At 42.5% G+C, this 13,474-nt stretch overlaps 1 protein-coding gene across 8 annotated transcripts in view; it reads left to right on the top strand.

The window, feature by feature from the left end:
- The window catches only part of SGMS1 (sphingomyelin synthase 1), a 251,242-nt gene that overhangs the window by 108,230 nt on the left and 129,538 nt on the right, over window positions 1-13,474 (top strand). For 7 of the 8 annotated variants that reach the window (XM_025441443.3, XM_025441442.3, XM_025441446.3 and 4 more), the window contains one exon: window positions 5,284-5,430. The gene's annotated coding sequence lies outside the window, so the exon portion shown is untranslated. Of the gene's footprint in view, window positions 1-5,283; window positions 5,431-6,494; window positions 6,615-13,474 lie in introns of all 8 variants that reach the window. The other variant, XM_049101770.1, reaches the window with a different exon arrangement.

The raw sequence follows: 13,474 nt of genomic DNA, 5'->3' as shown, positions 1-13,474 counted from the left end.
TCTCCGGCCATTCTGCTTTCCAGTTGGTTGGTTGTATGTGAACTGCTTTCTTTCTCTGGAAAATGTTTGACTCTTTATCCCCAGAATGCTGAAATTTCCAGTTGGGACATAGGTCTTAGGATCTCTTGATGTCAGTGGTCCTTTCAATTTGGGAAATTTTCTTGTACTACTCTCAGATAATTTCCTTTCCACTCTTTTCTCTCTTTCCTGCAAGAATGTTAGTTGGATATTTGAACTCACTGGTTTGATTATCTCATTTTCTTTTGTTTTTTTTCTGAACAATTTTTTTGTCTCTGTGTTTTTGTTCTACTTTCTGGGGGATTTTCTTAGTATTGTTGACATTTTATTTTCTGCTAGCATGTTTTAGTTTTTACTGGTCACTGAATATTTGAATATTTTATTTTTTTAAATAAGATCCTGTTCTTGTTTCATGGAAATAAGGATGGTTTGTCTGGCCCCATTAGCTGGGGGAAAGATCTGGGGTTCTAATTGCCCCCTCTTTTTTTGGCTTAAAACAAATAGCATTTTTTGACCTTACAGTTCTGTAGGTTAGAAGTCTGATGGTTCTCGAGATGCCTGGGTGACTCAGCATGTGACTGTCTGTTTTCCACTCAGGGTGCGACCCCGAGGTCCTGGGATTGAGTCCCACATCAGGCTCCCTGCAGGGATCCTGCTTCTCCCTCTGCCTGTGTCTCTGCCTCTCTCTGTGTCTCTCAGGAGTAAGCAAATAAAATCTTTAAAAAAAAAAAAAAAGTCTGATGGTTCTCACTGGGCCATAGTCAAGGTGTGGTGTCTACACAGTTGCATGCCTTTCTGGTGGCTCTAGAGGAAAATCTGTTCCCTATCTTTTTCTAGCTTCTTGAGGCTGCATTTGTTGGCTGTTGGCCTCCTTCCAGGTAGGGGCCTCTTTAAGTGAGCAGGTCAAGTACATCTCCTGTTACATTCCTCTGTCCTCTTCTCTCTTCTTCTTTCACTTTTTTTGGACCCTTGTGACTACATTGGACCTACCTAGATAATCCAGGATAATCTCCCACTTTTTTTTTATTGTGGTAAAAAAAAAACATAAAAAATATAAGATTTAGGGGCACCTGAGTGGCCCAGCAGTTGAGCATCTTCCTTTGGTTCAGGTCATGACCCCGGGGTCCTGGGATCGAGTCCCACATCGGGCCCCCCACAGGGAGCCTGCTTCTCCCTCTGCCTTTGTGTGTCTCTGCCTCTCTGTGTCTCTCACGAATAAATAAAATCTTAAAATATGCAATTTACCATATGAACCATTTTTAAGTGTATATTACAGTAGTGTTGACTATATCAACATTGTTATGCAAAGACCTCTAGAACTTTTGCATCTTGGAGAATTGAATCTCTGTACCCATTGATCCAGCTCTCCCTTCCTCCCTGCCCTAGCCTTTGGAACCACTCTTCTACTCCCGATTTCTAAGAGTCTGACTGCTTCCGGTACCTTATGTATGAGGATTCTTACAGTATTTGTCTTTGGGTGCCAGGCTTCTCTTACTCAGCATAATGTCCTCAAAGTTCATCCTTGTAGTAGCATATGACAGGATTTCCTCATTTCTTAAAGACTAAATAATCCATTTTATGTCTGAACCAGTTTTTCTTTATCCATTCGCTCGCTGTTGGACATTTAGGTTCTTTCCACTTCTTGGCTATTGTGAATAGTGCTGCAGTGAACATCAATGTGCAAATACCTCTTTTAAAAGTTTATTTTTTATTTTAAAGTTTTTCCATATTTTGTTCAACTATAATTAACATACAGCGTTAATATTAGTTTACTGTGTACCGTCTACTGACTCAGCATTCTATACATCACTTGGTGCTCATCATGACAGGTGCACTCCTTCATCCGCATCACCTATGTCCCCCATCCCCAACTCACCTCTCCTCTGGTGACCATGTAGTGTGTTCTCTGTAGTTAACATTTCGTTTGTTTGTTCACTTATTTCTTAAATTCTGCATATGAGTGAAATCATACAGTATTTTTCTTTCTCTGGCTGACTTATCTCATCAGCATAATCTTCTCTAGCTCCATCCCTGTCATTGCAAATGGCAAGATTGCATGCTTTTTGATGGTTGAGTGATACTCTGTTGTGTATATGTACACCACATCGTCTTTATCCATTCATCAGTCCATGGACACTTGGGCTGCTTCCATGATTTGGCTATCATGAAAAATGCTGCTATAAACACAGGGGTGCATGAATCTTTTTGAGTTAGTGTTTTCATATTCCTTGGGTAAATACCCAGTGATGCAATTACTGGATTGTAGGGTAGTTCTACTTTTCACTTTTTGAAGATATTCCATCCTTTTTCCAAAGTGGCTGCACCAGTTTGTATTCCCACCAGTAGTGTAAGAGGGTTCCCCTTTCTCCGCATCCTTGCCCACACCTGTTTCCTCCCCATCCTTCCCTCCTTACCTCCTTCCTTCCCACTCTGACACGTGTGAGATGATATGTCATGTGGTATTGATTTTCATTTCCCTGATGATCAGTGATGCTGAGGACCGTTTTGTATCCTCATTGACCAGCTCTATATCTTCTTTGGAGAAATATCTCTTCAAGTCCTTTGCCAGTTTTTTAAATTGGGTTCTTTGTCTTTTGGGTTGAGTTGTAAGAATTCCTTATATATTGTTTATTAATCCCATTATTGTGTATGTAGTTTGCAAATATTTTCTCCCACTTCATAGGGTGCCTTGTTACTGTTTCATTTGCTGTGCAGAAGTTTTTCTGTTTCACATAGTCCCATTTATCTATTTTTGCTTTTGTTGCCTGAACTTTTGGTGTCCTATATGAGAAATCGTTGCCAAATCCAGTGTCATGAAGCTTTCCTTCCGTGTTTTCTTCCAGCAGTTATACATTGTCAGGTCTGACGTGTAGGTCTTGAATCTGTTTTGAGTTAATTTTTGTGCATGGTGTCAGGGAAGGGTCTAACTGCTTTTATGTAGACTTTTAACCAGTCTACCTCCTCCCAGCCCCTTTCCCTGTCCTTTGGAGAAACCACAGCCCTGTTTGTTGAGCCTTTCAGGAGCAGTCAGCTGGCTCTTGTTTGCTTCCCGGGTAGTAAGGTTCCAGCTGGCTCTGCTGGGCTCGGCAATCCTCTCTGCTCTTGGCTTCCAAAATGCCACCGATGTCTGTTGTCTGCTCTCATCTACTTTTCTGTTTTCTTTGTCCTCAGGGATTTTTGTCTTTTCCTCCCTTCTACTATAGTCTTAATGAGGATTTCGAGGGAAACAGAGATAAACCACCTCGTTACCCCAAAATCCGGATTGCTTTTTAAAATGATGTGAAATATCATTTAGTTTTTATCATGATATTAAATATGATTGAAAAAAGCAATCCGGATTTTGGGCTTTTAAAAAACATTAGCTCATAAACGCCATTGTTAGGTTGTACCTCTATTCTTTTGCTTCCTTTTTTTTTTTTTTTGTTAAAACATCCAAGGCTAGCACTGATTGAAGTTCCTTTCCCAAACATTATTTTATAATTCAAAATAAACAGATTTTGTTCATAATATGAGATCTTGAATATGAGATGATAGCTGTTTCCTGAGGTATATTTTCTCGTAGGGGGAAAAGTCCTGATTTATCTTTAGGTGTATACACTGTGTTCGTATCATCAGGAGATGATGTTCATTTGTGTAAATACATTTTACTCTGAAGTTTTAATCGAGCACTCACTCTTAAGCCAATGTAATAGCTAATTTTTGTTAGTATTTTTTGTGACAGTAGCTTTCTTTGCGACTGTACACATCTTCTTCAACTTACTGTGGGTTTCTATCATGATAAACCCATCTAAGTTGAAAGTATTGTAAGTTGAAAATGCATTTAATATGCCTAACATACTGAACATCATAGATCAACCCAGCCTCCTTTCATCCTGCTCAGAACACTTACATCAGCTCATAGTTGGGCAAAATCAACTAACACGTCTATTTTATAATGAAGTGTTGAATCAGTCATGTGATTTACTCAGTACTGTACTGAAAATGAGAAACAGAATGGTTGTGTGGGTACAGAGTGGCTCTAAGTCAGCCTCATGTCTCGTGGCTGGCTGCCTGGGAGCTGAGAGCATCCTGGGAGAGTTTTCTACCGCATGTTGGTAACCCAGGCATAGATCAGAATTCACATAGGGTCTCCACTGAATGTGTATTGCTTTTGCAACACCAAAAGTCAAGGAATCGTAACTTAAACCGTTGTAACCCAGAGAACACCTGCGTTTGACTATTTACAGGTGTGGCTCTTTCTCAGAGACAGGATAGAGCGACAGTAATTGGGAGACTGCCTCAGGCTGTATGACTAGGTCCTGAGAGCTGTTAAAGGAGTGATGTCTTTTGTTCCAAGATTTGTTTCCTCACATAGTTAATTCTGTTGGTAGGCTCAAGATGTCAGCCACCCTGTTTGGTACATGGCCTGAGGATTTTTATCCTGGGGTCCAAGGATGGGCTTCAAAGACTTGATGGTCTTTCTGAAATTTGAGTGGTATTAGAATAGCCTTTGCTTTCATCAGCCAGTCAGTGATGTAGGGCTTATGTGAGCCCAAAGAGTTGAGAACCTAGTTCTCATAGATGGTTCTAGAGAGAGGAAAATAGAATGCTATTGATTAAACATGATTACAATAAGATGCCCTGTCGCCAGCTGCCATTAGATTGCACATTCTTTGGTGTGGAAATACAAACGGCTGTACAAATGAGGGACTGCATGAAGAACCCTCTTTGTTCTTTGTCAGATGCAAAACATCTCTAGCTTCCTGGTTATACAGAAGCCCATTTCCACATATGTCACCAGATGAGATATCGTTCATGAGGGTAATGGTTTGGCCTCCGAGGAATGAGCACCTTTTCATTAACTTGTAAAGAGGGTAACAGTACTTACCTTTGTTTTCATGCTGAAGTTGATGCAGTTCATTTGTCAGAATCAGTTATTTGTTGAGAAAGAATGGAGATAATTTATAAAAGGAGAAATGCCTCTGTGACAGAGAATTTACAGACTTTAGTTTTCTGTTAAAAGATGGGGTTTAGCATTATGTATATTTATGGCACAAAAGAGTGAGAGAGAGAGAGAAAGAGAAAGAGAAAGCTTTCAAAATGGAGAAAGGAAGGAGGAGAATGGGAGGTTGGGGAAGGTCAGTTGTGAATTTTTTGTTTCCCATCCAATACTTTAATGTTTTTGCTCACAGTGACATGGACTGGATTTAGAAGGAGTGTCTCAGCTTTAGGGCTTTATGGTTCCATTTTCACAGTGGCCAAGCTTCAGTTGTTCATCCATTGCAGGATCATCATTGAGATTTTGGAGGATTGAACAAAAGCATCTGGTCGGGAACGTCGTTATGAAGGAAGAGACAAGACCCTGCCTGAGGAGGCACATATGAGAATAACAGAAAGGAGCCTGTGGATAAATACAGAAGAGCAGCTGAGGAGGTAGGTAGCAGCCAGAGCTGCGGCTGGACCTGGCATGGCTCCTTCTGCTGTCCTCGGGCCCATCTCTGGGATGGAGGTGGTTCTTAGGGCAGCACAGTCACTCAGCTTCTGGCCCCAGAAGCAACTTGACCAAGCAGAGGGATGCTGCTCTTAACTCCTCCTAGAGCAGCCCTGATGCAGCCCCGCGGACCCCTTCCTGATGCCCCAAGGACAAGAAAGACCATAACGGGCACCTTGAAGCTCTGGGCAGGTGAAAGGGATAACACATTTGCAGCCAGATACCTCCCTGCCTCTGATTCTGGAACAGGGAAGCCAGTAGCAAAGCTCAGTGAGCATGTGGCCTCTGAATCAGCTGTCCCTTCTTGGTTTCACTCTTACCCTGACGGATGCCCTGTTGGCCCTGAACTGTGACCTGCCCCGACGGCCCCTCCCCCTACAGGTACAGTGGGTAGTGGTTACTTTATTTCCTCCCCGATAGCCTGCAGTTCTTATCTCCTCAATAATGTTTGTTGTCAAGGTCAGGGTCTTTGGTCATTTCATATCCTGTGACCTCCAGTGGATGTCTTTTGATATGCTGGCTCCTTATGGAACAGGCCACATCATGTATGTGTCACCTTGATCCTTTAGGTTTTTTTGTTTTCCTTTTAATCTACAGACTTAGAACACTGTGGATGGGTCTGGGGCCAAGTATTTTATGTCTGTGGTCATCACATTATCATGGGAACGTCAAGCCCCCTTTCCTAGAGGAGGTACTAAGGTTCCAAGTGGTTACATGGCTGGCCTGCTGTTTCCCACAGTGCACCTGGCTGACACAGTGGGTGTACAGCAGGTCTTTCTCTCAGTCTCTGCCATGGAGACCGTGTCCCGTGCTGTCTCCCCTTTTTGAAGCAAAATTTGAAAAATACCCTAATGCTTGTGGAATTTAAATCTTCCACTCTGCTTTCTCCACCATTTTTCCTACTTGTTCCAATTTCATGGATTCTTGTTTGGTTTATGACTACACTTACAACATTTAATAAGCATCTTTTTTTTTAAAGATTTATTTATTTATTTATTCATGATAGACACACACACAGAGAGAGAGAGGCAGAGACACAGGAGGAGGGAGAAGCAGGCTCCATGCCAGGAGCCCAACGTGGGACTCGATCCCGGGACTCCAGGATTGCGCCCTGGGCCAAATGCAGGTGCTAAACCGCTGAGCCACCCAGGGATTCCCTTTAATAAGCATCTTAAAGTTTAATATTTCTAGCAGTTATTGTTTCATAATTTTACTGGCATCTGAGACATGATGAAGAGTGCGCCTTGTCTGGTGTAGGCTCTCATATCTCCATTGATACGTTCTGAGCTGATGAGGCCAGAAGAGGCAGTAGGAGTGGGCTTGCATGTTTCTGACGCAGCAGCATTACCCAGATCCTTCCCGAACAGGGTCCATAAGGATGACGTAGCACAGACCTGCTGTTTTGCCAAGCGATCTTCTCATGGAGTTCACAGAGTTGTTTCAGAGCCCATAGCCTTTGAAACGTAGACCATCTGTTCAAGTTCATAGTGTTGGCTGGGTGGTCACGTCAGTGTGTGCAGCTGGGAAGTTGCCCTGCAGGATGTGAGTTTTAAGTTTGAGGCAGTTTGAGAATAAGTGAAATCCACTTTTTTTTTTCAGTAGTGGGCTACATGATTTGAGAGTCTGTGTATTTAGGCTTCTAAAATATTTTTATTTAGTTGGTAGATGCTGTATGTACCTGTAAATATTTTAAATCTTCACTAAAGCCTGGGAGGTAGGTGTGTCTACCTTCTCTGAAGCATGAGTCAGCTGAGGCAGTGACATTATGAAGCCTGCCCGCCTCAAGCAGTCAGAGACTGGTAGAGCCAGTGCTTGAACCCAGCTTGGCTTGATTTTATTCACTGTGCTTTGGACAATTAACGCTGCCTCACTGATTGCTCACAGCCATGACACTTCGACGGCAGACACGTCCAAGAGTTTTTTTTGTGCTTTGCATTAATATAAAGGCAGCCTTACCACCAACAGTTAAATGAGCCTTGTCTTCACAGAAGTGAAGGCTTCTAGACGGGCCTGGTGCTGTCACTGGTGAGGCTGTGCTGCGTGGCTGATGGTGGACTGAGCCACCTTTGAGGGGCTAGGAGGAGCATCTGCTCCGGCCACATGTCCTTCCCTGTGTGCCTGCTGTGCTGCTGGGGCAGCAAGGTTGGCTCACCTGAGCTGTGGCATGAGCTGCTTTCTGCTCCTTTCGAAGGAATACTGTCTAGAGTTTGGCCACACATGCACACAGGTTGGGGCAGCCCTGGCCTTTCTACAGGAATCCCAAAATTTACAAGATATACAAACCTCAAAATTTCAGATATATTGAATCAGTGTCACTGTAAAATTTCTTTTTGTTTTTAAATGTATCTTTTCCCTGACATTACACCAAAGACGTGGTAAGCACTGATGATTTCAAACAACAAAATGCCCACTACCACTCAGGTAGCCCCTGATAACATTTTGGTGTGGATGCTTCCAGTTTTTATTCTTATGAGTGAGTATATCTCTGAAAAAGTACAGAGTTGGAATGATAGTGTTCTGGATCCACTTTTACTTGCTATAACTTACATGTTTCCCCCATCTTTTAAATTTTTCTTTTATGACATGCTGAAAAGTGACTATAAGATGTTCTCTGTGGGCAACTGCGTAAATGGTTCCATCTGGTTATCTGAAAGACCTGATCCTTACCTGTTCAGCTAGTACTCCAAAGTAGGCCATGGCGCTAGGACAGAAGTATTAAAATAAACATAATTGCCAATGGTGTTCATACGTCCTGTAAAATGACTAATGATGGTCAAGACTCAGTAATGAGAAAACCCAGGTAATTTCTGTCACATTATGCAGTGACAGTGACTTGTAAATTCCCCGGGACCAACGCCATGCGTGAAGGGAGCATGGGAAATTCTCTCTTGACCAGGACACTTTGAAACCTGCTTTTCCTTTTATTGAGGTGACTCACCTTTGGGCTTTTTTGGTTTTTCTGAGAGAAAGGGAGAGTGAACAAGCACAAGTGCATGAGTAGGGGGAGGGGTATGGGGAGAGAATCTCAAGCAGGCTCCATACTCGGTGCGGAGCCCGCTGTGGGGCTCCATCTCACGATCCTGAGATCATGACCTGAGCTGAGATCGAGAGTCAGGTGCTTAACCGACTGAACCACCCCAGCGCTGTGGAGGTGACATAACCTTTGACAACCAATTTCTCCAAACTAAAGTGAAACTTCTCAAACTCTGATCTGCAGGTTTTCACCCTGGTAGTTGCTTAAGGTATATGATAATTCATGTGCTATCTCATTGATCATTTCCCCTCCTCCCGCTTTCTTTGGCTCTTTCATGTGGGTTAAGCCCTAGGTCAGACAGGAGGCCGTAGGTCCCCTAAACGATGCTGCTTTTGCAGGTTGCTTGGGGGGGGGGGGCGGGGAACATTCCTGGTGCAGCCCCAGCATGGCTATGAATCCAAGAGCTCTGTGCACCTAGCCATTGGAGTTCCCCGACTGAGGGGCTTACAAGTGCCGTGGGTAAACATTTAGTAGAAGTGCTCCAACAGGCTGGCATGGGGTGGGGACTGTATTGTTCCTTCTTCTCTTAGAGGCATTGTTACTAAGTTAAATTATCACTGTCACCACCATCATTGCCATCGCCATCCCCACCAGGTCACTGCTCTCTAGACCTGGTTCCTTGTTGCCTTTGGGATTCCAGTGTGCCTGGGGCTAGGTCAGGGCCAAGGGAGGAGGACAATGTCTGTGACCTGCTTATTGTCCCATCAGCCAGCAGCTCTGCTTTTCTATGTTTTATGTATTGAATGTCCACAAAGTTTTGTTTTGAGAAAGGACTCTGCTGTTTAGGGAGGTAAAGACAGAGTCTCTGTGGCATGGAGACCTTACGGGAGGTTGACAAGAGAAGGAAGACACATGGTCACACAGGGTTGCTTTACGTTTCCCTCATGCCCATATTTTTCCTGCAGGGACATGACACTGTGCTTCTTGGGCTTGGTACTTAACATAATCCCTCCAGTTGGGATTCCCATAGACTAACATGCTTTTAAGATCGTGGTTTCCATAGATGTGCCTCAAAAGTTGTAAGGTTAAGAGAGATGGTGGGATAACCTTACAAGCATGGGCGGTGGAACATAACTTTAGTGAATGGGGTCAGCAAAGGGTGGTAGTTATAACTTGTCAGGGAGGGGCCCCAGGAGACTGGTTTCTGTGTTGGGGTTGATGTGAATACTGGGAAGATGTTCTTGATGTCAGAGTGATGTGGTGCAGGAAATTGAGCCTGACAGTTTGTGAAATCTTCATTACCTATTTCTACATTCTTTTAAAACATTTTTGGTAGGCAGTCTTAAATTGAAGGTTGATATTGATGAGTTGCAGAACTGACCACTTCTGAATCAGGAACATTAGGTGTATTTGTACCACAGCTCAGTCGACTATGTAAACAATTTCCCTAAAGACATTTGTGACCAGGGGAGAATAAGGAACTGACTACAGAATTTACAATGTCTAATTCACAGCTGGAGCTCAGAATCCTTAGTCAATAGTTAAAAATATTAACTGCTTATTGACAGGTTAGTTGATGCAGGAGTGTCCACATGGGAAGAGCTTAGCATGAATGTATATTCGATTATTCAAAGAATGAGATTAGTCTTGTGAAAATGAGAGAAAATTCTTGTTTATCTCTAACAGGAAAGGAGTAAATTTGCCCAATTTGCAAATGTAACAGGACATATTGAGGTCAAATAGGGTCTGAGCTGTCTACCTTTTGGCTAACACCAGCTCTTGGCCTACTTCCTGCCATAGTATAGGGCTCTACTTTCTGTGTACTGTACAAGCCACTCCATGTGAATTAATGGTATTCCTGGAATTGTGCCACTGCAGTCCTGAGTGTATCCTTCCATACATCCACTCACCCATCCATGTGCCCACCTATGCATCCATCAACCCACCCACCTGCCCATCCATCCATCCACCCATCCAGTAGCTATTGATTATCTCTGCTTTATGCTGCACACGATCTAGTTATGAGTCAAGTGGCGAGCAATGCAAACAAGATCTCTTTCCTCATTGATTGTTTAGTCCGGTGGGAGTGGGTCAGGGTGGTTTAGGGAGACAAGTGATACAAAGGTAGATAAACAAGACTGTGGATAAGTGTTGTGAGGAAACTAAAAGAGGGTGACAGAGTTTTGGCGTAGGAAAGACTACTTTGGATTGAATCCAAAATGTACAGCTGTGTATGGTTGGCTGTTTACCTCTTGTACTACCTGTACTTTTACATTTACTGTCTTCAGTAATCCTGAGAAGAGATGAGACTCCTTTGTGTGTTCTGTAGGAACTAAGGAATGAAATGTTTCTCAAGGTACTAGCATTCATTGGGGGAAACTGAGGTAACTTGCTTGTTAAAGTAGTTTGTGGAAGTAGAATTTAAAATAATTCGTTGCTGACCCATAACACATAAAGGGAAATTTCAGATCCATCCCAGAAAAAAGTGTGATCTGTTTGTAAGGGTAGAAGATGGAGAAATTGGACTGATTCTATTTAAGTGTCACAAACTGTCACGGACTCTCACTGCTGGGTTTCCTTTACCATGTCCCCTTTGCCTGCCTTATTTTGTCTCTTTCCACTAGTTGATCACTGCCCTGGGAAGGTCCGTGTTACCGTAGGCTGGTCTCTAGTGGCCTTCCCCCTGGCTGGCTCTGGTCCAGCTGAGCGGTTAGTTTTTCCCATGTTACTCCGGGTTCTGTTTCTTCATCAGAGCCTTGAGGGATGACTGGCCCCTCATTTTGTGATATAAGCTGGACTCTCTAGCTTGGCATTTGAGGCCCTCTCTGTCTCCCACCTCGTTCCTGCTGGCCTCCAACGCAGACCTCCGGTTCCGCCCTGACCTTCCACCCCTGTCCTGTGCCTGCTTAGCTCTTGTGTGATGCTCCAAATCCAGCTCACATAGCTCGGCTCTCTTTCTGGCTGCTTTAAAGGTTCTACTTTGTCTTTGGTAGTCATGATTTGCGTATGTGTCCTTCCTTTCCTTTCTCCTGATTATGATTTTGGGGTTTTCTGAATCTGAAGATTGATGTTAGGAAAATTTTTCTGTTATTTATTAGAATAATGCCTGTTCCTCATTTCTTTATTATTTTCTTCAAAAGGAAACTCCACAAGACATATGTTATATTTTCTCACCTTCCACTGGGTGTCCCTTTTTTATTTTTGTTGTCTTTGTCCTTAGGTGTACAATTCTGGACTGTTTCTTTGCATTTGTCCTTTGGTTCACCAATTTCTTTTCAGTTTGTTCAGTTTGTTTTTAATCTGCTGTTTAGACTGTCCTTGATGAAATAGGATTTTATACTCTCAGATTTAATTAATTAATTAATTTTTATTATACTGCTTTATCTGCAGAGCCTACACAAAGGTACAATACTGAGTACATAGGTACTCAATAAATATGTTTTTTTACTTTTAAAATTTTAAACCATTATTTTTGCTCCCTTCTAAAGTCAGCATGGTAATATTTTTTAAATAAAATTTAAGCAACAAAAACAGGTCTTCCCTTCCTGCAGTGACACAACTACCCTCGCACTCCGAATGTGCTCACTTTAAGAAGAAATTGCCCGTATCCCGAGGGCATAGTTCTGTGGGGTCCCGTGTCATGCCAGGATCTGTTCAACTCAGAGCTGAGCAGGCCTGGTTTATCTCCTCCTGTGTCCATGTAAGAATTATAATGGAAGGTCAGGGGTACTGGGGTTCTGGTTTCTAATTGTAATGGAAGGTCAGGGGTACTGGGGTCCTTCTTCTAATGTCTCTTGATTGTCACCCAAACTGGTGTATTTAAAAAAGATGTATTTTCCTTAGTTGTTTTTTTTTTTTTTTTTTTTTTTTTTTTTGAGCGAGGGTAGCTGTGTCATTCTGTCAGAAGGAAAGACCTGTTTTGTTGCTTTGTTTTTAGTAGGCACTTCTAATAGATGAAGTAAGAAGACAATACTTATTGAAATGAGATTTAGTTTTGTTCCATTTAATTAGCTGTCTCATGTTTTATTCTATCATATAATTTTACCCTTCTAAGTAAATTTTTGATTCCCTCAATATGATATCTGCCATGGGTCCTCATGGTGATGTCCTGAGAGGCTCTGATGGAGGTCAGTCCTTTTATTCTGTGTTACTTTGTTTGATTCTGAATGAGTAGAATATTTTCTGTAAGTGAAAATAGCTGCAAGTGGTAGACTGTGCAGTGATGTAAACAAGGAATCACTCTTAAGAAGAAATCCTTGATGTCGTGGTTTACCTGCACAGTGCGCAGACCTGCGGAATCAGTTTTATGATTTGAAACTTCAGTTGGCTCTGTACTCTTTGAGTAAAACCCAAGCAGAGCTCTAGATAGTGAGAAGCTCTGCCATCTGATAGGATTGTGTAACGTGTCTGTGTGCCACTCATGAGCCTGAATGAATCACACACTCTGTTGTGAGCCTCAGCCTTTGCTCTTTGAGAATCCCATCCTGGATTAATTTTGCAGAAAAGGACCTGCCGTCTGAGTCATGCGTCAGCACCGCCACATTAGACCACAGTGTCCTGGAAACAGCATGACTTGAGCTAACAGTTAATTGTTCAAACATATATTATGGTATCAAGCAAATGTTAAATGAAATAGGGTCTCATTTGGTTTAAAGTTGATTTAAATTGGTAGAAAGCACAAGTTATACTGACCAGAGTAGGGATAAAAATTGCCTGGTACAGATAAATATTCTGAACTCTTGAAAATGAGGTCACCTGGGTGGCTCAGTTGGTGAAGCGTCTGCCTTCAGCTCAGGTCGTGATCTCAGGGTCCCAGGATGGAGTCCCATGTGGAGCTCCCTGCTCTGCAGGGAGTCTGCTTCTCCCTCTGTCCTGCTTTCTCTCTCTCTCTGAAATAAATAAATAAATAAATAAATAAACAAACAAACAAACAAACCAATCATGAAAATAAGTAGTGTACTTTACATATTTGCCGGGAAAAGAAGTGGGAGCATTCCATGGTAAACATGCCA

The sequence above is a fragment of the Canis lupus genome, chromosome 26 (genome assembly GCF_003254725.2).
Source record: "Canis lupus dingo isolate Sandy chromosome 26, ASM325472v2, whole genome shotgun sequence".
In the NCBI taxonomy this organism is placed as follows: domain Eukaryota; kingdom Metazoa; phylum Chordata; class Mammalia; order Carnivora; family Canidae; genus Canis; species Canis lupus.
This window is presented reverse-complemented; position numbering and strand designations above follow the sequence as displayed.